Consider the following 25,683-nt stretch of genomic DNA (forward strand, 5'->3'; position numbering starts at 1 on the left):
AAAGAGCTACTTGACAGTGCCACTCTGTGAGTCTGGTTCAGAATTATTAATTAGAGCAGGCTGAGGATGGTTTGTTTGCATATCAGTTGAGCTAAGCCATGTTGGAATCCCTGTAAATAATAAAACAGTCTGATTAGGCCTAGTCATTAATTAAGTGTCTTCACTGTGAATAAACAGTGAAATCTTTCCGTTTGCCAGGGACCCCTATGACACTGTGATAAATATGCAGTCGCAAAAGCTCCTATAACGTGGTTTGACATCTTCATCTATTAAACTGCAGCATTCTCCCCAGTGATGATGGGTTCAGATCCCACTGTGGGTGATACATCTGCCTAATTTTGTTTGTTAAAATATATTTCTTTGGAGGTCTCAGATAATCAGGGTTGAGAACCTGCTAGGGAAAAAGAAAAGGGGAAAAACTTGTTAAAACTCCAAACTGCAGTGTTCAATCATCTGTATAGGTGGGGTTTTATTGGTATAACAATGCAGAGGATGATTTTAAAAAATGGTTTTATTATTATATGGATGTTAAAAACAGTTATTATTTATTTGATTAAAATGTTGTACATTTAAAACCTAGTTACACTTGCCACAGAGGTTGGTACTTGAATGACTGTTTCTGGATTTAGCATCCACTGCCCATCAGTGTGGAGTAAGACAAAGAGATCATTTTTACAAATGCTATTTTTTCAAACTGAAGACGAAGTTAAAGACAATTAAATCTCATTCTCCAAGACATGAATTGATCATTGTATGTGATCAACAAGGAGATTTTCTCCTCTTATGCACTGCTAAACAATTGGTGAGGTGCATTATGGGGATGTTTCATCTTCTGAAAATTTGAATATTGACAACTTTTGCGGTCAGGATATTAGACTAGTAAGCAGATCAATGAGCTGAGCAGACAGTGACAAGTTCTATTTTCTTGTGTAACATTCAAGTACTACAAGTAGCACATGAACATTGTCTCATAGAAAATAAGGTAATTTTTATTGTTTCAATGACAAGACAGAGATCTACTCAGTTGCCATAAAAACTGATGGCCTTGTCCCCAGATATTCCCTCTGCATCATTCTCCTTGTGCTCAGCCACAGCAGACAGGGCCAACACAGCCTTATTTACCCATCATTTTGGTGTTCTGATACTCAAAACAGACAATTTAAAGGTGCTGAGATAATTACAATGCTGAGCATGAGCATTTGAATAGGTGGAAGACAGATGACTCAGTGAGATCAATCTATTGATCTCAAGATATTCTAAGTATTTAAGTGCCATGCAACAATTAGAGGTATTTCTGAGTATGCAATAAATGACTTTATTCTGACAGGCTCTCTTGTTTCTTTTATACATAATAGAGACTGAGAATGCCACTGAACTTAGAATAGCTTTTAGGAAGACAAGGCTCAGCAGAGTTTGGTGCTGACAGTCTTGTGTATGGGTAAACAATCAACCAGGTGGCAGGAGATCATTGTGATTATTGTTACAGCAAGTAGCAGCCCTTTGAATCCTGAGATTTACTTGAATGTGGTCAAATGGATTACAGGCCTCAATTTGAAATTAATACAAAGATATACATACATGTGCAACAGATGGATTAACTCCTGTTTAATACAGACAAGGAAACAGAATCCACTTTGTTTCCTTGATGACCATCAGAAAAAGACAACAGTGACTGTGAGGCTTGATGACTTATTTGTGGAGACCACAACGGATGCCCAGAGTCTCCCCCTACAGTTGCCACTTTCATGTTCCAGAGAGACCCTAACAGGTAGCTGTTGGCAGCATTCCTCTCTTCTGCAGTGATTCCAGCGAAGTAGCATGGGAAAGGCATTTTATGAGAGACTTGGCCTGTGCAGAGATTTGCAGCGATATTCACTATGCTGATGTCACCCAGCTGGCACAAGAGAAGGGATTAACCAATGTCTAGACACACTCAAGGCTTGCAGGGGACTGGCTATTTGCAAATGAGTCTGGAAGAGACTGAGACAACCTTCGTGGGCTGAGCAGAGGCAGGGAGAAGTCCTGCCAGAACTTCTGTCCCTGCTGCTCACTGAGGGAACATGACTGCTGGTGGTGAGGCAGGTGGAGAATTTATGTGTGCGTTGAGAGTCTGGGCTTCTCCTCCTGGACATTGTCCAAGAAAGCTGTGTTAGTCTGTGCATGAGGAGCAGAAGCAGCTCTTCTCGTTTCTGTTAGACTTTCCCATTACTATCTGCACCTCTATTGCCTGGAGATATGGCTGCCATAATTCTGTCTGATAACCTGCTGTGGACTCTACTGTTGCTTTTATCCCTGGTTTCAACAGCCTGAGGGATCACATGCCCTCAGTTATGATTAACTGATCCCTTTGGGCTGGAGCTCCTTTGCTATAAAAGCAGGGAACTGTCGATGGAGTAGGCATCCCTGAGTTTGGCATTTATTCTCCTTTGAGGCCTTTGGGACTGCATGAGTTTTAAGTTATTAAGCCTTTGGCCACATCACGAGCCATGTCTTTTTTTTTTTTTTTGTTTTGTTTTTTTTGGTTTTGCAGAACAAATAGCCTGGGAGCTGGAGAGGTTTGAGTTTATTTTATTGTCTCCTTATCTTGCCAACATGCTTTGTCAGGTGGGATGAGCAGTCTTTTTGCGTGTGTGTGTCTGGAAATGTGTATTTCACCCAGAAAAGGGAATGACCCCCAAAGAACCTTTTGCAGAGCTAAAGAAATATGTAATTTAGAAAGCTTCTCCTTCCCCATACAGCTCAGTTAAGGCACATTTCAGCTCTCATTAAAACTGATGGAAAGCCTCCTAGGTACTTCAGTAGCGTGGAATGAGGCCTATTAATTATTATACTTCTCACATTCTGGGGATACATACCCATGCTGCACGGTCCTCACAAAATATACCACAGGCAGACGTGGGAGTTTATGATAACTTTATTTCAGCTGATGGAACAAAATGGCATTACAGAGAAATTTCAAGGTAAGTCTTGCACACTATCACAGCAATTAGCACTGGATCACTTCAGCTTGATCATCCTTCATATGCAATCAAGACCTTCCACTGGCATCTCTGAAGTTAGTCCTGTCAGGTTACTCACACACTTGCCTTGCACACTGAAGGAATGGTTTGGAGTCTGCTTTTCATATACAGCCAGGTCTTCCAAGATAATAAGAAAGTGTCATACACTACAAGTAACTGCATCTGGGAAAGGAGAGCAAAGGGCCATGTCCTGCTTTGTGTAGCAGACCACACATTTGGCACTCTAACAAAAGGAAAACATGCACTGAACTGCTGAAAACTCCACAGAAAAGCACAGGATTTGTTTTGTTCTCTAGACCAGCTCCTCCTCCTTTTCCCAGCTCCATCTTTTTAACAGAAAAGATTTCTAGCTGTGAGAATAGCCTTCCCAATGCAAATGACACAGTTTTGTTAAATTCACAGCCAAGCAGACAGGGGGAAAAAAAAAAAAAAAAAAAAAAAGCCTGTGGAGCCAGATCCAAATGTCTCTCAAGTGACAGAGACTCCTATTGACTTCAGTGGTCTTTGGATCAAAAACTGAAAAAAGCTTTATCATCACTTGATTGTCTTAATGGAGAATATTTTTCTGATGCCTAACAATCACTTACACACCTCAAACCTCTGTAAAAAAGCACACAATGACATACTAATACTATCCTTAAAATGTGCCCATCCAGTGCGGCTGGCACATCCCTTTAAATAGATATTGTGTGGGAAATTGTTCCTGGAACACATGCTTATTCTATCAGCAGTAAGGTCCATTAAATACCAAGCCAAGACATCAGGGTCTGATGGTGTTTCCTTTGTCTGAGAACTGGTAGAAAAAGAAGGAGAAACTTTAAAATTCTACAGAAGCAGCAATGAAGGCCAATGAAAAGCTTCCATTTGTCTCTCTGCTTTACAGTATCTGTGCACTGGTTAATTCTGAGCAGACCTACAAGTTTACATTTTTGTAAAATGAATCTAATTTTTTCTCCTAGTCATGCTTCTAATCTCTAGGCTCTTCTGTAGTATTTATCTCCCCTCTCTGGTGCCTCCCAATTTACTACTATCTGCAAATTTTGTTAATGCATTTCATTTACCCTCTGTACTATCACATAAAAGAGGGCAATAAATTAGATGTTAACTCTGTAAGAGGGTTGGGGTGTTAAGATTGGCCCTAAAACATTCCTGCTGTTATGCTTTAGTCATCTCCCTTCAGAGTGACCCTTCCAAATACAACTGTTTACTCTCATCTGAATGCCTCTGTAGTTTTTCATCCACAGGCCAATATTTCTCAACAAACAAACTGAACTCATTTTGAGAAGAGTGATGGGCTCCAGGCTGCTTAACTCCTGCCTACTGTGGACAGTAGTCCCTAAGGACTATGAGGCCCCAAACAGGAATGGGTTTCTAGGACTTTTTTTATGCTATAGACATTTGAGACCATTAGATGCCATTTAGACAGAAAGTTCCTGGTCTGCTTGATTTCCTTCCCTTGCTCTGAGGTGGACATTCTGGTGGGATTTTTCCCCTCTCAAACATTTGTTATAGCCCAGGTTCGGGCCTGAAAATCATAGGTCTTAACCTAGAAACCTAATCTGGCAGCTAGCACCAAGTCCCCAACACCAGCGCCGAACTTCATTAAAGAAAGCATTGTGTTCTTCAGCTTGGAGTTATTTCTAGGAGTGTGTTGACTTTTTAGTAAATTTTCTGTGAAATTTCTCTGAAAAAGATTTGAGCAACTCTAAATCAAAACACATAGTTTTGAAATCAAGACATTTATGTCAATACCATTTTTTTCTGAATGAGAGGCATCCAAAACAGAAAACACTTTTGTTTTTAATTCTGACTTGGATAAGGAATATTTTTTAGAAATCTCACCAGTTCTGAAGGCTTTCTACCCACTTTCATGTTGATTAATTATTCTTTATGCTTTTGTTTAGGTTTTGAATCTCCATGAAAGGCCCTTTAATCCAGGCTCCCAAATACAGATTACATTCTTTGAAAGCTATTTGTATGATCATCTATGTATATGACTATTTCCAAGTGTGTGTGACTATGAATAACTGTACGCCTGGAGCCAGTGGCCTCAAAAACAATAGGAAGACACCCCTACATTCAGAAAAAATAAAGAAAAAATTCTCTGAAGTCACAGTGAGGGGGAGATGCAATCTGTTTTATAGTACACTTGCAAAAATATTTATGCCATAGCATAAATATCATAAAACAGTCTAGTATAAATATAACATTTTGCAAAAAGCCCAGTGAATTAAACAAAGCTCATTTTTGACTAACAGTTAGTAGTAAAATAAGATATGCATTCTGGGTGCTGGAAAAGGAAATTGAACACTCCTGGAAAATCCAAGAGCAAGAAAGAAGTCATGAAGTTTTTTCAAACAGGCTTTTCTCAGTCTCTGAGATCTGGTGACTCTACTGAAATGTGTATACTTAGAAGTTGGCCTTATGAAGGAAAAAAAAAAATAATAAGATTTTGTGAAGACAAGGAGAAGCCCAATGAATCTTGGAGGGACAGGATGGCTGACTGTCTATGTGATATCCCAGACCAGTGCCAGGGTCACTTTGTGGCAACTAATGGAAAATGTCTGATGTGCCAGAGAAGGGAATCAGGTCTGCTAGTGATGGAGGAAAAACAGAGAAAGAAAAGAAAAAAAAATGGTGTCATTTTTGAGACTGGGCTAAATTACTAGAGAGGACAACAATAAACCAGTTTCCTGGCTGTCTGCATCAGAAGAATGTCCTCTACCAGCCCTTGAAGAAATATGATGAGGATGAGATGCAGCCAGCAAGGATGAGGCATGATGAGATGAGCTGCAACCAGCAAAGCTGTCCAGCTGGTATTGGCACACCAATATCAAACTAACTATCCCATCAGTACTACAGTGTGGGCTTCATGGTGGCAATAATAAAATTAAAATCTGTATGGAATAAGGAAACAAATGCAATGTTATTTAGATACAAACAAAAAAACATATAATTTCATGGTTTAAAAACTAATCTATTTCTTCAGTACTGACTACAACGTATTTGCTAAGCAGACTGCCAGATACATGGAGGTTATTTGCATTGTATAGATACCAACACACCAGAGAGGATTTTGTTACCAGGAAGCCAAATACACTATAGTAAGGTTTATCGTTTTGACTATGCTTCAACTGTTCTTCACTTGGAATATCATGATTTAAAATAATCAAAATATTTTAGGCCTAGGCCCTCTCCTCAAGAGTGCCTGAGCACACTCTTACTTTTACACAGAGTTACCTCTGAGGAGCTGCAAAGACTCTCAAAGAACTGGACAAACATCACAAGTTATGGTCATGTCTCTGGAGAATGTGTAGACCACTCTTCTTCCTTGGAGAACATTTTATATCTTCAGATAGATAATCTTCAGCAGATACCAAGGACTAGAATTTTAAAGACATTCAGACGTCAAACCCATTGATTTTCATAGAAGTTAGTTGTCAAAGTGCCCTTAAATGTACAGACTTCATACAGGAATAGTCTCCGTAGGTACAGAAATGAAGACAATTTTGAGGCCTGGCAGCATTTATGCAGCTACTACAACATGCATCCCTTTGTGGCCTGTATGTTTTACTGAAGAAATTCCTATATTCTTGTTGACACTGCATATAGCTTGAGTAACAACATTCAGGGATGCATTGTACTGTGCAGATGCCCTATAGGATTCTGTGGCATGTGGCTGAGGAATATAGACAGACATTTATACAGAAGACTCAATGGAGAATAATAATGCAATGCAAACTTCCTCACAGTGAGCTGTTTTAGATGAACACTTGCAGTCTACCACATATGATTAACAATGAAAAGTCTTCCTGAGTCATGAGAAAAGCAATTTGGGTATATATACTGCGATGCTGTCTTCCCCCAAAAGAGAAATGTCATCCTCATAAACCTCTGAGAAGTGCCCTGAGCTCTTACTTTTTCACAGTGTCAAACATAACATAGACAGATCTGAAGGCTGGTTATCATTTTGCCTTCATGGTTTGGGAAGCTGAATGGAAGCAGAAACCCGGCAAGGATAGTTTATTTGTTACAAGTTAAAACATACTGCTTTAAACCACATTCAAGTCCATTCCTCTACATACAGGAGCAAGAAAAGCAGTCAACCAAGGATGTGCCCAACAGAACTGAACTCCTTCCTATTGGCCTCATCGACAAGACTTTAGACATATGAAACTGTCAGAAGAATGTTTTCTAACGCGTGATACATCTTCCACAAACTATGTGCTCTTGATCTTGTGTACTGTGAAAGTCTTACTATCAGCTCCCAGATCAAAATGCATCTTGTATAAAGGGAATGTGAGAGGAATGACTGCAAATCAGTGCAGAAACTTATTTTTAATAGTGGCTAAAGCCAAGGGAAGTATTTGTTCTCCTGCTGCTAACATGCCACTTGCAATACACCAGCCTGATTCCAAGGAGAGACTCTATTCCATTGGCAAAGGTTAAGCTGGTACTAGTGACTACAAATAGGTACTGTTTTAATATGGTCAGGCGAATATATGCAGTTTTCCTTACCAGAATGGAAATCAGTGACTATGTCAAGAACTATGTTTATCAACCTTCTGGACTGAGAGTTTCTCATCTATTTCCATAATTTCCCTAGAGGAATCTGTGGCTTAAGACAGCAAATGCTGTTTGCATTTTCTTCCCAAATGACTCTCAGGTCTCTCGCAGGTGATCTCCAGAACGTATTTACATGAGGAGTACAGATAACCCTGGGTCTCTCCCAGAGACTCAGGCTACCTATGGCTGAGCTGACTTCCTGAGTATGTATCAGATGCAATGATTAGTCCATCTGCAGTCCTGTACAACAATTTGATGCATCTCAGAAGGCAGCCTTGGAACACTCTTTCTTCCTGACAGCATAATGGTAGAGAAAGCCTTATCTTTGTAACATGGCATCTTACTGGGCTTTCAGCACAGAGCAAAACATTAGGACAAATAAAAATGACAGGTAAGTTGAAAAGAAATAGCATTATCACAAAGGTCACTCTGCACCAATGATTTGCACATGAACAGGAATAAGACTATTACTAAGTCTTGGACATGATCCTGCAAGGTGTTCCGAGACGCATGTCTTCCGAGACGTTTGACTCCTCCAGTCCTCGTTGAAGAAACTCAGCACCTTGCATAAATGTCTGTAGTAAATGATAATGCAGCCAGCAACAATGGAAGTGACAAACAAACATTTTGAAAGGTATAAAAAAAGAGTTGCCAGAAATCAGAAAATCAGAACCATTTTTTCACTGGTTTCTAAAATCCCAGTAAAGGTTTGGATGAGCTCCAGCTAGAAACTCTATTGTCAAAACAAACAAGCAAAAACCTGACTTCAATTTTGAGCTAGAAATATTTGCTGTGCTATTTGCATATAGCAAATCCTAATGTAACCTAATGGTAAGAGGGGTGAAAGAGGTTTCTCAGGGTGCACAAGTGAGAAACTGATTAAAGAAAGTGTGATCATATTTAGATGACTTTTAAGAATTGCACAAGACCTTCAGTTGAGCACTTACCTTTGCATTTTATTAAATGTTACAAAATGATTATCTTTCAATGAAAGGAGAGACTTAGTGACACAATTTCTCTCCAAATTAATGGCAAGTAAAGCCTTTCTACTTCTGTATAATAAATTTGATTACACAGCTCTAGCCTTTTACTCATAAAATTCATGACCATTGAGCAGCCAAAGAAGTAAAGGGATTCTAAAGAAAGATACAATTTTGAATATCATACAACTGAAAAAATTGAAACATCTTAGCCATCTGAAATGCTGTTTACATACTGTGTGATGCAGATATACTTGTTTTACTGACTATTTAACGTCACTGTAATCAGCAATAAAACATTAAAATTATGGCACAGGAGCTGGAGGAAAAAAAAAAAAAAAAGGTTTTCTATCATTTTTATTACCCTGATTTACATATCTACATAAATATTTGGAGATTCTGCAAAGAAAAAGTAGAAGCTGAGCAGCTAAAGCAAAAAAGCGTAGTGTTATTGATGTCTACAACCACCTCACCTGTCTGACCTGCTATTAAGATCTGACCCATTCATCTGCATTAGAAATACAAATACAGATAATGAGAGCTTTCCACAGAAGGACCCAAAAGAAGTAAATTTCCTTCAAGATGTAATTTGAATTTAATGGCTTGTCCATGAAATAAACAAAGCATCATAAAAAGAGAAAGCTTAATGATGCACAGTGAATCAAGAAAATGTATGATGTGCCAAAGAACTCTTTAATCTTAACAGGCTCCTGTCTATATTTACTGCGACACGTTGTCAGAAAAGCTGAGCTCATCATGCTACTTTTTCGGTAACATCATGATGCAGACTTTTAACTGGAACAATCAATTTTGATTGCTGTTCCCCATTGCTTCATACTGGAGGGTAAAATGTGTTTTGCTGGTGAAAATTACTTTGCAATTTTTCCTTCTGCTTTGCAGAGTGGTCTGTGTCTCTTCTCTTCTTACGTGTTGAAAAGAAGTTCATCCTGCTTTTATTGGTTCAGGTGTAAATCCATATTTCCCCAGAGCAATTAAAGAAAAGGGGAATTTGGCATGACCAGAAGAAGATGAATATTTTTTGTCTTCTAATGCCAGTATTAGGTAATCATACTAGCTTGGTTTAATACTAGACTCCGATGCTATCCTTAAAGTAAAAAGAAACCAATTTCTTCTTTCACCTCTGCACTATGCCACATCAATTTTCATAGTGCAATCTTTTTTTGTACTATGGAGGAGCGTAATTCAAACCTACTCAGATTTCTGACTTCGCTGTAAATTAATCTTGCCGATGCATGTCTGACACTTGAACTAGGCTGTATCTTCCACTTCTTCAGCAGCCTGCATGACATCAAAATGCTACTCATACTGTGCACTGCTGTTTCTTATCTAGATTATGATGATAAAACGAAGACCAGAGGAAAAGGTAAAATGCCAAAAAGACACTCTGTGGTGTTTTCATAGCATGTTCCTATCATCTTCCAGTTCAAAAACCCATCCACCAGAGCTCTGAGCTGTCAGAGGCTGTGAGGATGGGTGACAAGAAAATCTATTTGTCTTGGCTGTAATGACAGTTTAAAACTCCAGCTCTTTTATTATATGATTGCTCTTATGGATATAATGGATCTGATTTTCCTCTCGGTTACCTGAGTATAAATCAGGATTATCTCCTTGAAATTGCACCAACTTAAAGCAGAATCAGGCCCACTCCTAACCATGTTGCTCAAGTGAAAATGTCATCTTTTGAAATTACGTTTTCCAGAATGAAGATACTGTGGGTTAAATGGAGAACAGAACCATACTTCTATGGTGTCTGGTTTCTCTTACTACCAGCACTCTTAATACCTTGAAATTTTACCAATATATAAATTACAAGAGGCGATGGGCACAAACTAGCACACAAGACGTTCCATCCAAACATCAGGAAACACGTCTTTACTGTGTGGCTGATGGAGCACTGGCACAGGTTGCCCAGAGAGGCTGTGGTCTCCTTCTTGAAGATCTTCAAAAGCCACCTGGACATGGACCTGGGCAGCCTGTTCTAGGTGGCCCTCCTTGAGAAGGGATTTGGACCAGATGACTTCCAGAGATCTCTTCAAATCTCAGCCATTCTGTGATTCTGTGAATTTCAGAGTTAGAAACGTGAATGTGCCAGAAACTGGTTTCAGCATTAACCTACTCTGAAGAAAAAGATTAGCCTCCATTTCTCTGCTAACTAAAAACAACATGTTAAGGTAGATCTAAGGAAGATTGCACCGGAGTAGGAAAGTCCTTGATGAACATGCTACAGCTACAATAACCCCTAAACTCCCCCAGCAAAGGCTGTAGAGAGGATGTAGTTAGACATGAGGAACAGCTATGCATGCCTGTGCCTCAGGAAATCCCAGAAGCCCCCAGATCTTCCTCAGAAAGCCCAGGCTGTCATCAGGACTCTTGCCCTTTGTTTCACTGGTGAAGATTAAAAACGTTTTTAATATGCTTTATTCAGTGCCAAGGGAACTGGCAGAAGCAGACTAGGACTAGGGAAATGAGAGGGTTACTTAAAATTACCTTTGCATACATGTAACATCTGAATCCTGACGAGCATTTCTTTGTACTAACCTGGGACCTGTTCTATGGTATTCCTAGAAGAGAGTTGTTCCGGAGAGGGTATTTCCAGGTATTAAATTGTAGCCTATTTAGTTCCAAGGCATCCACTATAAGTAGGTAATATATGTCATTAGCAGAACACCGAAAAATTTGTTGTAGGGCTGTGGGAAGAGAAAAGAGAGAGATGTCAGCATTAACTGACACTGGTGTTTTTCTTCTCTTTAATGCTTCCCAAGAAAGTTTCCCTTATGGTGAACCTTTCCAGAGGAAAAGCTGGTTTTCTACTGCAGTGGGAGTTAAAACTGCTATTTATTTGTGCTCTTTTTTCCTGTAGATAGAAATAACTATGAATGATGAGTCAAATGTCAGCCATGATGCTTGGAGCTATGGCTCTGCATTAATCTTTAGCCTGGCAGTTTTTTCCCCTCCTTCCATCAAATTTGTTTCATTGTAAGGGATATCCTCCTCAGCCGCTCAAGTGGGAGATCAGTTACCCAGCGTCAACTTCTCTGCTGTAATCCCTCTATTTAAAGGTGAGATAATCAGCTTTTGTTTGGTTGACTTGGATCTAAGACAATCTCTGGACAAAAATAACAAAGAGCCTAAATGGAGAGAATGCCGAGTCTCTGCTTGCCTGAAGAGACAGGAGGTGGCCTTTTATTCTCTTTCCAACACTGAAAATTCTCATGCCCTGCAAACCCCAGTGGTATAACTTAGAGCATTACCCAAAGACAAATGCTCCTGTTAGTAAGTGAATATCGTCTGGACAGCAGGCTCAGGAGCATGCCAGAATACTTGGCATGAGTGATCATCCCAAGAGAGAGAAAGAACAAATACTTCGTTCATCAAGTGATGGCACACAAGGTTGCTGCTTGGGGAGCTACCTTTCAACTCCCGTTGGCTGTCTTTCAGGACTGCATGTGCTTTGGAGGAAAGGCAGAATTCTTTCTGTCCCTCCTTCTTCTGTTTCTTTCCTACCTTTTTCCTTCCTTCCTTCCTCCCTTCATTTCAGGAAATGGACAGAAAATTGTTGAAAGTGTTTTATGTCTGCAGTTGTTCATCTTACACTGGAGGCATGAAAGCCACCAGGCTGTATCAAAACATCTCAACAGTGGCTGGGCATTTCCACCATGGACTGTATTCCTGTATCTCTTCCCCTTGGATCAAAACAAAACAAAACAAAAAAAACACACGCAAGGTATCAGATCAAATTTCCACAAGGTGGTGAGTCTCTTCAGAAACAGATAGTGGAGTGCTGAGCTAATACAAAATGAGCAGTTTTGTTATCTCCAACAGATGTTTCACTACGCAATTCTATTTCATGCCTTTGATATTTCAGGTTTTCAGTTCTATTTGGGAGTAAGCAAACACTAATACATCAAAATTTTATAAAGGCAGAAATTCACATTTTAGGACTGTGTTAGGATGAAGGGCCTGAAGAGAAAAGCTTCTGTGCAGTGTTTTCCTCTAGGAAATTGTAGGTGCTAATGCTCAGGGAACAAATAAGTTTATTCGTGCCCCTGTAGCAGGGTTCCTGGTTATGGTCAGGTTCAGTAGAAGTTATCATACAAGAAACATACTGGCTCTTCACGTCATAAAATATGATGCTTTGTATGTTTGTATCTGTGAGAAGTTTAGGGAAAACACATTTGGAATAGCCAAAAATAAAATAAAAAAGGTAAGTGTTGTTAAATGCTTGGGTTCATGAACTAGTTGAACAAGGCAGCACAGGATAGACCTGCCTGCAAGCTCCTATAGGTTCACCTGGAAATTTCAAGGGACCACAACAGCCCCTGAAAAGTCACCCTGGTAGAAAAAAAAAAGTCCATTGTCTCCAGCATCCCCCACACAGATGTACAGACCTGCTGGTGGTGAGAGCATGGAGCTTGGCAGGGAGGTGTGCAGGAAGGGATTCCTCCAAAGGGAGGGGTCAGAGGGATATGACCTTCCCCTGCCTTGCAGTCTTATGATTGCACTATTATAGATTCAAACTTGGCAAATGCAAAAGTTAAGGTTCCTATGGCAACAGTTATCTCTACTGCAATTCATGCCTTGTATACTTATCATACACATTTAGTGTCAAAGAGGAATATATTACATGACACATTTAACAAAGAAAGACAGAACAGAAAATACTCCAGCTGTGGAATGCAGCCAAGTTAAAGATTGCTAAAGAAACCTTGATTTTTGGACTGCTTGACCTTTTCTATTTTAACTGTAAAACTTTATGGTTACATTAACAAAGATTTGTACTTATTATCTTCCACCTCATCCCTCAGATGGTAAGGGCATTCTCCACGCAGAAGAAATGTTCTGTTCCCTAGATACAGTCTATCTTCTACTAAAGTCAATGTTCATTGTCATTTTCCACTGGTGGGCTTAGCTTCACTTGTAGTCTTTCTGGGACAGGACTTAACGAATATATTTAAAAAAGAATACTGGTGAAAATTTCAGTGAGGCAATGTCAGTGCAGGTAGCTGTCTCCTTTAGTCAGTTTTGCAATTCCCTAATCTCTTGGAAATATAAGCAGAATTGGATGAAATTACATGATTTTTTGACACATAGTTTTGATGCATAAATATGGGTTTATTCACCCTTTCATCATACATATAGAAATGGCCCTACCAGCTCAAACCAAAAATTCAGCTCTTTCAACATCTTGCTATCAACAGTGACTGACAACAGGTTTCTGGGGAAGAGTATAGGAACAAGGAAAGATATGGAAATACTTTCTAGTTTTTCTCAGCCTTAAGCAAACTATGCCTCAGGAACCTCATGAAAAAGATTATTATTATTTTTTTTAATTCCTGTTGTGAAACTGTCAACTGATTGGACTCATTTGATGTACAAGAAACAATAATGGGCTGTATTCAACCCTGAAAGCAGTGGGTATCATTCTGCCCATTTCAATGGAGTATTTCACAGACAAAATTGTGCTACTTGACCTAGTTCCCACGTGGTTTCCTTGCAAACACAATCAATTTCACTAAATCTGTGCAAATTGAGGATAAGTAAAAGAAGAATCCAGGTAGATGTTCCAGAATTTCTATCTCCATGCACTGGTGTCCTTGTTGACAGCTGCTCAATGTCACTAGAAGCCACTGTCAGATCAGATTGGCATTGCCTTGCTCATTAGGCCCACATTTCAGATGGTGTAACCTGTCACGGCACTGTCAATTGATGTGAACTGATTTGCTCTAACCAGAGCTTGGAGCAATTTGAGGGCAGTGCCTGGCATTACACAACGCACAAGGCAATGACAAACAATACCCACACAGGAGTGTTGCCAGTGGTACTAGATGAGCCAAATCTATATGTAACATAAAATGAAACAATTTATTTGAAATCAGTGGGGTCCACATCATTTATATTAAATCAGCATCTGATAAGCAACATAGAAACTAAACCAAAGAGATCTTTGCTGCCTTCAACAACAAACACAACTTTCCTCAAAAGGGGCAGTACTAACTGATGTGAATCTGTGAAGCAGCTCTTATAAAACCCTACAGGGCCCGGACTTTCTTCCACAAGAAGCTAAAAAGGCCATACTCCTTTTCTTGTGACCTAACAGAAGTGTATCGGTGGCATATTTATTACGGAGTCCACTTGTTTTGGGAAGAGCTAGTCTTTCAGAAGCTTCAGACTTGGCTCCAACTGATATATTTGGATAACATATTTATTATCTCTGTGGGCACAATTTAAAAAAAAAAAAAAGAAAGAAAAAAAAAGAATTTGAAGTGTTTTGTCTGGGTGGCTGGTTTGAAGAGAGCTGATTTTCAGAAACAACTAAAAATTAAATGATGGGAGAAAAAATAATCAAGCCTAAAGGAAACAAACAAACCATCCTTCTTCGAGGTGTTAGGCATCCTTAACTGCACCAATTTCACTAACTTTATCATCGTGGTAAGAGTGGAAAAATGGATTTTTATAGCTATTATGACAGTTTTGTGCTGTGGTTTCTTGAGACTTTCACTAATTTTGCTTCTGCAAATCATTACTTCCCCACACAGGAGTCTCCCAGACAGAATACCCAATGCAGGTATGCAGTACCTTCCATGCCCTCTAGCACTCCCAGAAGATGCACAGTGTGTATGCAGGTATGAGTGTATACATACACAAGCTGTACCAAACTATACAATGATTTACCTGTTCTTTACTCATGGCTCCACTGAAAGTTAGATACATGAATTTCTTACGCAAGAGCATTGATCTTAGACCGTTACATAGCCACTTGGATTTAAGTAAAGTAAGATAAGTAAAAATTACATAATTATGCTAACCACCATGTTCCAAAATGGCTGCTATGCAAGCAAAAGACTTTGAAATATAAAAATATAACCCTGAGTATCATCAATACACTTTGTGAACAATTTTTTTGCGTAGAGTTATTATCATTGTATGCAACAGTTATAGTGCAGTATATTTGAAAGATAGGTTTTGAAACAACATCTCGTTTAATGGGACCATAACAACACTAAAAGGAAAAATACTAGTTATTTAATATCAAAGAAACAACATAAATGCGTACACATTGATACAAAGGTTGTCTTTGCCCTAAGGCTCTCATGGACTGAGATTTGGAAGTGTTTGAAAAGTCTCACTTTTCAATTTCTGCAGATAACTCTTTCTACATGTGACCAGGTATGGTTAGCTCTTGATACTCATTTCCATATACCTACACCAAAACAAGTTACCTAGATTTCTTGGATTGCCTAATTTAACATAAAAGAGAACATCAATTCATAAAAGAGGAGAATAAAGCTACTTGAATTTGACTATTTGGGAAAATCTGAGGTTTCAATTATAACAAGTTGTTCCTTGTTATAGTATTATAATCCTGGCCCACAGATTGGCCATTCTGGCCATCTGTTTCTTTTCTCTCACCCTCACAGACAAGAAATGTCTTTGCTGACGGTGGGTCAATATTGGTATTTAATTTGCTTGACATACACTTGAAAAATATCTGCCACCTCTGTCAAGCCTGAGGTAGATATTACACTGATCCCTGCCTTGCAACTTCTAATTTAAGAAACAGTTTCTTCCTTGCAGACAAGCCCCCTTGCCAACCCACAAAATCTCAACAACATACTCCTGGAAATGACCTCCTGGTCATAAAGGCCTATGTACCAGGCTGTGCAATCTGTACTCGGATTAAATTGATTTCCTGATTAAAGAAAATATTTGAAAGCTATGGAGTGGGAGCATAATCTGGCTCCACCTCTGTTTCCATAGCAAATCTAAATAAGAATAACAGGAGCCACATGGGATTCAACTGGATTGCAGTTTTCTACTGGGCAAAGACGGCAATTTATACCTAATCTTTTTCTTTCCTTTTTTTTTTTCCTAACCATGTATTAAACCATGTGAGGGGCCCTCCCTTTTATCCCATGACTGATTAATTTCTTTAAGACCTTTTGGTGATGTGAATAGCTTTTCGAAAACCCAAGTCCACTATATCAGGCGGCACGCCCTCAGCCTGATTCTCATTAACTTCTTCAAAGGATGCTAATGGATTTGTGAGGCATGTTTTCTCTCTACAAAATGATGTGTTTACCAATTCTATTTTCTATGATCTGTACCAATTTGTCTGGTACAGAAATCAATTTTACTGGTCAGTAGTTTTTCAGCTCTGCTCTTTACACTTTTTTTTTTTAATAGCATCACATTTGCCACTTTGTATTTCTCTGCTTTCAAGGCTGATTTCAGAAATTAGCAGTTTAGCAGTCTCATATTTTAGCTTCTTTAGAATGCTTGGTTGAATGCTACCTGGTCCTTGAGTTCTGCTACTGTTTGCTTTATTGAATTGCTCTGAAAATCTCTTCTGTGGACAATTTGATTTGAGACTGTTCTGGCTTGTCCCTGGAAAGACTGGTTCACATGTAGATACCTCCACGACCTCTTCTGAAGAGAACATTGATGCAAATCATTCCTTTAGCTTTCTTGCCATTGGGCCTAGCTTCCCAGAGTATCCCATTTACACTTTAATCATCTTTCAGGCCATTGACTTCTTAACAGGCTTCCTGTTTCTGAGGTATCTGAGAACATTCTTATTAGTCACTTCTGTGCCTTTAGGAGGTCACTTTTTTTTTTTTAATTTGGTTTGCCTCATTAGAGTTCTACATTCAACAGGATAAGTTTGCTTTCTTTTATTTTCCTCACTTGCACAGGATATGCGCATTCAGATGGATGGCTATTTTACTTTAATAGCTTCCTTTGTTCTTTTATTTAAATACACTGGCTTTTTTTCAAATTATTTTTAATGCCTTGTTGTTCTGTTTCTCTATTTGTGCACGCGTGCGGTTTTGTTTTTCTGTTTTAGCGTTTTTTCCTTTTCAGAATGTGTCATGTATAGACTTTACTATTCTACTAATATAAACATTTACTTCTTTTTCCACTCCTTTTAACTATTTCTCTTAACTTTTACAGTTTTCCATTTTTAGAAATTAAACATAATAAACCTTACCTTTTTCTTCATGTTTTCACTTCTGATATGATAATGTAAGTATTATTCAACCAGCATCCACACACTGCTTCAGAGAACGTAGTCTTTCAGGGGTTTCAAAGTAGTTGTTCCAAGAAGAGGCTATTTATGTACCTTAGACTCTGAAGACCTTACTGCTACTAGAGATAAACTAAGATGAAATTTCAAACTGAGATTTGAAATTTGCTGTGAACCGTCCTTGGAAACACAATTGCAGAATCACAGAATCATCTAGGTTGGAAGATCATCAAGTCCAACCTCTGACCTAACACTAACACTAACAAGTGCTCCACTAAACCATATCCCTAAGCTCTACATCTAAACATCTTTTAAAGACCTCCAGGGATGGTGACTCCACCATTTCCCTGGGCAGCCTATTCCAATACCTAACAGCCCTTTCAGTAAAGAAGTTCTTCCTAATATCCAACCTAAACCTCCCTTGGCACAACTTTAACCCATTCCCCCTCCTCCTGTCACCAGGCACGTGGGAGAACAGGCCAACCCCCACCTCACTACAGCCTCCTTTAATGTACTTACAAAAAGCAATAAGGTTGCCCCTGAGCCTCCTTTTCTCTAGGCTGAACAAACCCAGCTCCCTCAGCCGCTCCGCATAAGATTTGTTCTCCAGACCCCTCTCCAGCTTTGTTGCCCTTCTCTGGACTCACTGGAGCCCCTCAATGTCCTTCTTGTAGCAAGGGGCCCAAAACTGAACACAGTACTCGAGGCACGGCTTCACCAGAGCCGAGTACAGGGAGACGATCACTTCCCTAGCCCTGCTGGCCACACTGCTTCTTATACAAGCCAGGATGCTGTTGGCCTTCTTGGCCACCTGAGCACACTGCTGGCTCCTATTCAGCTGACTATCAGCCAATACTTCCAGGTCCTTCTCTGCCTGGCAGCTTTCCAATCACTCATCTCCCAGCCTGTAGCTCTGCTTAGGGTTATTGCGCCCCAGGTGCAGGACCCGGCACTTGGCCTTGTTGAACTTCATACAGTTGGCTTCAGCCCATGAGTCCAGCCTATCCAGATCCTCCTGCAGAGCCTTCCTACCCTCGAGCAGATCAACACACACACCTAACTTGGTGTCCTGATAACACTCCCTCAGATAGCAGCAACAGGCTCAGGCACTCCCTGCATCCAGAGACCTGAACTGCCACATTTTTGAGCGGGCAATCAGTCTGGGTGGCCACAGACTTTCTAGAAAGAGCTTTCTGCCTAGCGCAGACCGTGGCTGGTTTAGCTATAGGTCAGCAGCCAGAACCACGAGCTGTTCTGAGCGAGGACCAACACCCTACCCTGCCTGCACGCACTACCACACCCCACTCCCTAGGGGCTGCTTTTGAATGTCAGGGGAGGGGGTGCTGCTGGCTCCGCCTACACCTCGTCAGGCTTCCTCCTGAGGCTGCCAGGCCCTGGCGGCTCCCTCAGCTGCCTCGAGTGGCCTCGGTGCAGTAAAAAAGCCCCGCCTGTCCCAATCCCCTGCTCCGATGCAGAACGCATCTGCCCTGGGGCTGATCGCCTGGGTGAGTGGCTGCAAAATGGCGGCAGCGACCAATTTAAATGGCCCAAAATGGCTTTTCTGTATCTTTGATGGATGGAAAAAAGGGTTAAAAACATGGCACGATGCTGTAAATCAGGACTCACTTACTAATCTGAAAAAGAAAAAAAAAAAAAAAAAAAGCTAAAAAAGAAAGACAGCGGTGTTATCTAATATCTGAACAACTGATGGCCCTCATATCCTTAATCAGCTACAATTACCTATGGTGGGGAACACATGAAGTATAATAAATCTTAAAAGATGATGTCATCCTTAATAAGCCAATATATTTAATGAATTCCCTTGGTTATCTCCTAGATTCAGAAAGGGCTGTGAGGTTTATAACGAACTATGAGGCAGCAAAATTGCGTATCACCTGAACTGGCCAAATTTCAGCTGGCCCCTTTGCTGTTGTTTGCAGATAATGTCCGCAGATCTGTGGCCTGCCAGGAGAAAGGAAGTGTCCAGCCACCGCTTCTGGCAGGAGATCCTTGCTGTCATCGCAGGGCCTGGGACAGAAGTCACAGGGCCTCCCTTCCTCTTCACGCAGCTGGCCATATCAGCTTGCACCCTGCTGGCCACCCCCTCCTTTTTGTGGCCCTGATGCCAAGCCTGGGCTGGCAAGCTGAGGTTTGGATGCATCTGCAGATTTTTCAGGGCAAATTCAGATGCAAATAAAAGTGAGCACAAATATGCCTAAGGGCAGCTGCTCACCTTGAAGCTTCACAGCCTGACCCAGCCTATAGGATGCCTGCTAACATCAGCTAGGGAAGGGAATTTTCGACAAATACCCAAGACTGCTTCTCCTTGTGCGGCTTTCACAGGCTACTTTGAACCCTGAAACTGTCATGTTAGCAATACTTCCGTCAACTGACTGCTCTAAATTTGGGGTGTTATCACAGCTTCCTAGAGGGCCTTCAAAGTGCTCTGAAAAGTCTTTTGGTCTGATATGCATTTCTGCTGCTCTGGCTGCCTCAGAAAAGATGGTTGACCTTTCTCAGAGCTTAGAGACCTGATGTCATAGTTTTTTAAGGACAGAAGAGATCAGCATGTTCATCCATCATCCTTAAACATCATCCCTCTATCACTAGGAACAGACATGACCCTGGCATTAAAGCTTATTTTAAGTTATTTTCATAGCTGCTTCTCTGCATTTGTTTGACCGAGAGGAAAAATTATCAAGCTGAAACTGCTTTTCTATTTCATATTATCTTATCAACATGTTTATCTTTTTGGGTGATGGGAAAAGTAACCCCAGTACTTCTGTTTGTGAATATTCACAGAGGTAAGGGGATTTAAGCAGTTAGTGAATGGTTTGAAGGAAAATTTAGATCCCCTTTACAAACATCGTTATGTTGATGGAAATTCTCATTTTTATGCAAACCTTTCCCCTATAATAATTTACTTTAAAAACATCTTCCTTGTATTATTTCCAGCTATCAGAATTAATCAGCCAGGTATACGCTAAACTCTGATACAGGGCAATGGCAGTATATGAAGAAACAAGCATAAATTATGTCACTAGTGAGTCCAGAAAAGGATTGCAGTGATAAGGGAAGATGAGCTGAAACATTTATTTCACCTTATCTCCTACTCGTAACAAAATAAAAATGAATGAATAATAAACAACTCTTTTTGTAAAGAACCAGCTTTGTTTGCCTTTCCCTGCTGTACCCATAAAAAGTTCTCACCAGCAAAGTGTAGCACTTGAGTTCATACAGTTTCATCCCAGGGACATTTGACTGTCTCTACATCGTGTGACTTTAGATCATACTCATTTTTTAAAGTTTAACTTTAAAAAAAAAGTCCCTAGTGGTATGCAAGTATTTTCATTTAAGGCAATTAAGCTGTCTTCATGAACAAGACTTCTGGATCTGCAAAACCACAGTGTCAGTAGGTAAGTCACGGTGTGAGCTAGCATGGGTATCTGGGAAGTCAATGTACTCCCCAGGTACCGCTGAGGCTGCAGTTGTGGCATTTGTGCCTCTACCTCTGTTTTTTTGCTTATTTTGTTGACAGAGAGCTTATCTCACTAGTTGTCCCTGCCACACAAACTCTGTGAATCTAGCATGAGCATTTTAGGAAGAGAGGGTTGGTGCATCCCTGTTTCCGTGGGCATGTTCACAAGGGCAGAGCCATGTTTTCAGCAGGAACAAACATATTTACACTAGTACTGAGCAAACCAGCTTGGGCAGCAGCACACTGGGGCACTGGGAGCTCAGGATAAATTGGACAAATCTGCCCAGAAATGACGACTACATGCAGAGGCAGTTGCTATGCACTAAGGTCCATACTGAAGAGAGTCCTTCTAGTGGTACCCAGGCATCAGAGGTGCTTTTGCCCTTGTTGCAATGACACTTCTGATTGCAGTGTAGGTGTTTTTTGCTGCTAGATACATCAGTGTGTTGAGACTGTTTTGTGCTGCTCTGGGGACATGAAGCAAAAGTGAATAAACATTTACCAGACAGTTGAAATGGCTGGTAATGGCTACTAATTATGTAAGTCAAATAAAATAACTGGTGTTTGAACGACTGACCTTTAATTTCTATAACTCAGAGAGCATCCATTTGCTACAACATTCAGACCTCAGCTGTGGTTACGTGGCTAAACTTGCTTTATTATTCAGAAATTCCTCTTTCTGTCTGCTATAGCTTAGAGACAAGAATTATTCAACAAAGTTTATTACCACCTTCTCTGAATTTTAACCCCATGATGCAGGGTTAATAAGTGGGTGCTTTTGAGGAGTTTCTGCTTTCAGATTTTCCCATATGTTTGGTGTCTGAGAGATGAGTTTCTTCCTATAGGAAGTTTTATAGAAGAACAAAAGTTGCAATCAGAGTAATATAAAATGCTTTGATGAAATAAGACCATCTACAAACTGCTTCATGGAACTTGTGGAAATAATTGATTTAAAGCACTGTGTCTGTCAGCAACTAAAACAATGCAGCTATTTTGCAGACCTGAATTGCCTGCTGAGTAACAACCTACACCAACAAATAAATAAATTGTATTTCAGAGCTGTTAACAAGCTTAACTATTAATTTATGTGTGCATTTAAAAACTACTAAATAGAAATTTATTCCTGAATAAATACTAATCTCACTTTCGGAGGCGAATTGTCACTCAATCTTGTTTATTACAACAATGCAGAGAAAGCACATTGTTTATGGAACTTAAGCCCAGACAATAGTCTGATTAGAGCTAGGACATTGACAGTCAGAACTAGGAGTGACTTTGCATCTGCCACCTACATTAGCATAAACTCTTTAGACACTATTTGTATCTATTAATGATCAGATTATTTGTCCTCAGATTAACAGAATTTCTCAGATCCTATTCTGCATGTCATTAATTTTGAGTTGTATTGACCAGAGAATGAAAGGCATATAGGAATAAAAAAAACTAGTCCACACTTGAGTTGCATATAACTTTGTTTTGATGGAGGGTTTCTTTTTGAGCTTACTATTGTTGGCTAAATCCCTCCGCTGATCCTGAACAAAGCATACAGAAGTTGCTACCAAGATATACAGCTGTGGAGAATTGACAAGAAAATTGTTCTTAATGTATAAGCACAGGCCAAGACTTGAAAGATCTGGTTTCAAGTCTCATCTGAAGACTTTCTGGGGGCTTTATCAAACCAGGTAATATGCTTTCTTTCTTGCAATATCTGCTTTGGTTTTGGCTTGAGGTTTCCAGACTGTTTTGCAGGCTCCTGGACATTCACAGGTGGCAACTTGCTAAGGAGTGGTGAGTAATGGCTAAGGGAAAACAAGCTTACTCTTAGCTGCTATTAGTGACAGTGGAGGTGTTTTAAAAGGGCCACAAATAAAGAACGCTTAAAAGTCTACACATTTCACTTTCAGTTTTACTAGATGAGATGTTTTTGACCTTCTCTTTGCACTGTGGACACTTGATAAAGAACTGTAATGCCATTGGTATTGGTGTAATACTGAAGTCTATCACTCCATTCCACGGGACCTCTAATAGACGTCTCCCACGCTGACTTCCCCTATGATGCTCTATTTCTGCCCATACATTATTGATAGCTACTCAAGGAGTAACATGTCATGTTTTCCATTTTTTCTAGCTTTCCTAGTTTTCAGTTGTTCGTGGTAAACATTGACAACCTTCTGACAAGGTCAGGAAGCCAACGAAGACCACAAAATACAAAGGAGAGGTGGATACCAAAAACATGCAGTTCAGGCCACTTTGGCAATTTTGTGGGCCTAGCTCACATGCTTCCACGTCTCAAGAGCATAAGCATCATAAAGGTGGGAGAACACAGCTTTGGGGAAAAAGGATATAAACCTTGTTTTAGTTGTCTGTGTGAATACAAACTTCATCCTCATGCACATAAATTTTATGTTTAGAGCTAGTTTAACAACTGGAAGAATGTTCCTTTAAAGATTGGGCCATTAAAAGGAGATACATAACCCTAAAACTTAGCCTATTTAGAGGCAGTGTCTTTCTATTTAATGAACAGATGCAGAGAAATATAGGTGTTTTTGTGGTTGTTGTTGTTTTTCTTGGAGATGGATTTATATCTACTAATATTTTCATTCTGATATTATCTTAGTGAATATGCTTTATGTTTTATGATGTAACATGGTTTTATATGGACATTTCATTCTTAGTATTCCTTGAAAATAATAATAATTAAAAAAAAAAAAAAAAGGCACCAGAAAATATGAAGAAGAAATGTGGAAAGATATAATACTGGATTTACCTGAAATCCTAGCAATAATGTGTCAGAAGCTTTACAAGAAAATAACAATAATAAAATGTAAACCTCTACTCTGAAAAGACACTGAGTGAATGTCATAAACTGCCTGAAAGCTGAACACTGAACTTGCATGCAATCATTCACTGGCATGCTTACATCTTTCAGATGAATGCAAAGCTCTCGAATAACATAAAAAATGAAAATATAATGGCCTCAGCATGCAAAATAAAATCCTACTGTAAGATTAAATATATTCCAATGACTACAATTAATTGCAAAGGAGAATAAATCACTATCCAAATAATTTATGTGTTTTAAATATCATTAAAAAAGCCATTAACAATCAAACAGGAAACTGGCAGCTTGACAATTTTATGACACTAAGCAGGTCTGCAATAGTTTGATTCTGACTTCATTTAAGACAATGACAAACCTTCTGTTGACTCACTTGGGGAGTACTGAAGTGTCAATAATTTTTCATTTTAAAAAAATCTATTTTTCTTCTGCATTGCAAAGGAAATCAAAAAGGCTCAGAAGTCTAGATAGACCAACATTTGTGCTGGTTTAAGTATGCATTACTTACTTCTATAAATTAGCAGAATAATTTGTTATAGTTAGTATTGCATTATCAAATAACTCTTGCATTGCAGAATCCCCTTACGTTCTTTTGAAGTTTAATACTTACTTTTTTCCTCTGATCAAGAAAGACTGTAAAAAACCCTCATAGTCTTATTGGATGGTTTGAGCCTCTAAAGATAACAAAAAAAAAAAAGGTAGATGATTTAGGAGAAGCCATTTTGTATTGTTAATACACCAAGTCTTGTATTTACAAAGAGCAAAAAGTAATCTCGATATTAGGGTAGTTGATATTTCTCATGCTTATATAATTTTTGAAGCAGTGTTAGAGTTTTGAAAATATTGTGCATAATAGAAGTATGATTAATGCTGAGAGCAACAAACCAGACAAAGAAAGAGAAGAAAAGGTAAGTTCAAATTGCAGCCAGTATCTGAACTATTGGTACTTGGCAGACAGGCAGTGTGGGTAATCCTCTGCTTTGCACTTCAGCAGCAGGGTCAGAAAGCCCAGGGCCACTGTGGAGGGGAAACCCATCAACTCCATTCCCGCTGGAGGGCAGAGCCACAGAGAACCTGAAAAAGCAGGCAGGAAAGACCTTCTATCCTGATCAAAAGGCAGGAAGAGGCAGCACCTCTGCAGGACAAACAGTCACACCTCCTGCCTGAGACCTTCTGCTCCTTTACCATGAGCTGGGGCATACTGGGATGAAGGTAGATATCCCACTTCAATCTGCTGTCTCCAGAAATAGTCGGAAGCTCTGCCATCTCCCCTTTCTCTCAGACATCTTTCTTTTTTTTTTTTTTTTTTTTTTTTCTTTTTTTCTGATGATGGTACTTCTAAGGGGAAAAAGGAAGGGGCACATTGTGGACTTCCCAGGGACCATCCACAGGAACATTCTCCATGCTGCTCTTGGCATGAAGCAGCTCACTGAGATGAAGGAGCCACAGTCTGCTCCTCCCTTCCTGCTTCTGGCAGTCTCTCAGCTCAAAATACACCATCAATGGCTCCCTGCTGGGTCCCACCTGCACAGAGAGGGTCTACCAATAGTCTGCTGAGGAACAGCAAGCAAGCAAGATGGGAGGGGATAATATTTTGGGTCTGGGAGTGGGGGGAGAGGAAAGGGCACTTTATGAATTACAGTGATCTCCTGTACTGAGTTTAATTTATCCCGTAGGACCTAGGCTGCCTGAGAATAACTACTCCACGGTGCTCTCTGCACGTCAAACACATGTCCTCTTCCCAACAAGGGCCC

At 39.8% G+C, this 25,683-nt stretch overlaps 1 protein-coding gene across 24 annotated transcripts in view; it reads right to left on the minus strand.

Moving 5' to 3' along the window:
* Positions 1 to 8,521: 8,521 nt before the first annotated feature.
* QKI (QKI, KH domain containing RNA binding) overlaps positions 8,522 to 25,683 on the minus strand; it is a 449,819-nt gene continuing 432,657 nt past the window's right edge. For 16 of the 24 annotated variants that reach the window (XM_072035850.1, XM_072035847.1, XM_072035848.1 and 13 more), the window contains 4 exons: positions 24,540 to 24,603; positions 12,092 to 12,270; positions 11,126 to 11,274; positions 8,522 to 10,643 (listed from right to left, as the gene is read on the minus strand). The gene's annotated coding sequence lies outside the window, so the exon portion shown is untranslated. Of the gene's footprint in view, positions 10,644 to 11,125; positions 11,275 to 12,091; positions 12,271 to 24,539; positions 24,604 to 24,876; positions 25,004 to 25,683 lie in introns of all 24 variants that reach the window. The other 8 variants (XM_072035859.1, XM_072035862.1, XM_072035855.1 and 5 more) reach the window with 5 other exon arrangements.

This window comes from Anas platyrhynchos, chromosome 3 (assembly GCF_047663525.1).
Source record: "Anas platyrhynchos isolate ZD024472 breed Pekin duck chromosome 3, IASCAAS_PekinDuck_T2T, whole genome shotgun sequence".
Lineage (NCBI taxonomy): Eukaryota > Metazoa > Chordata > Aves > Anseriformes > Anatidae > Anas > Anas platyrhynchos.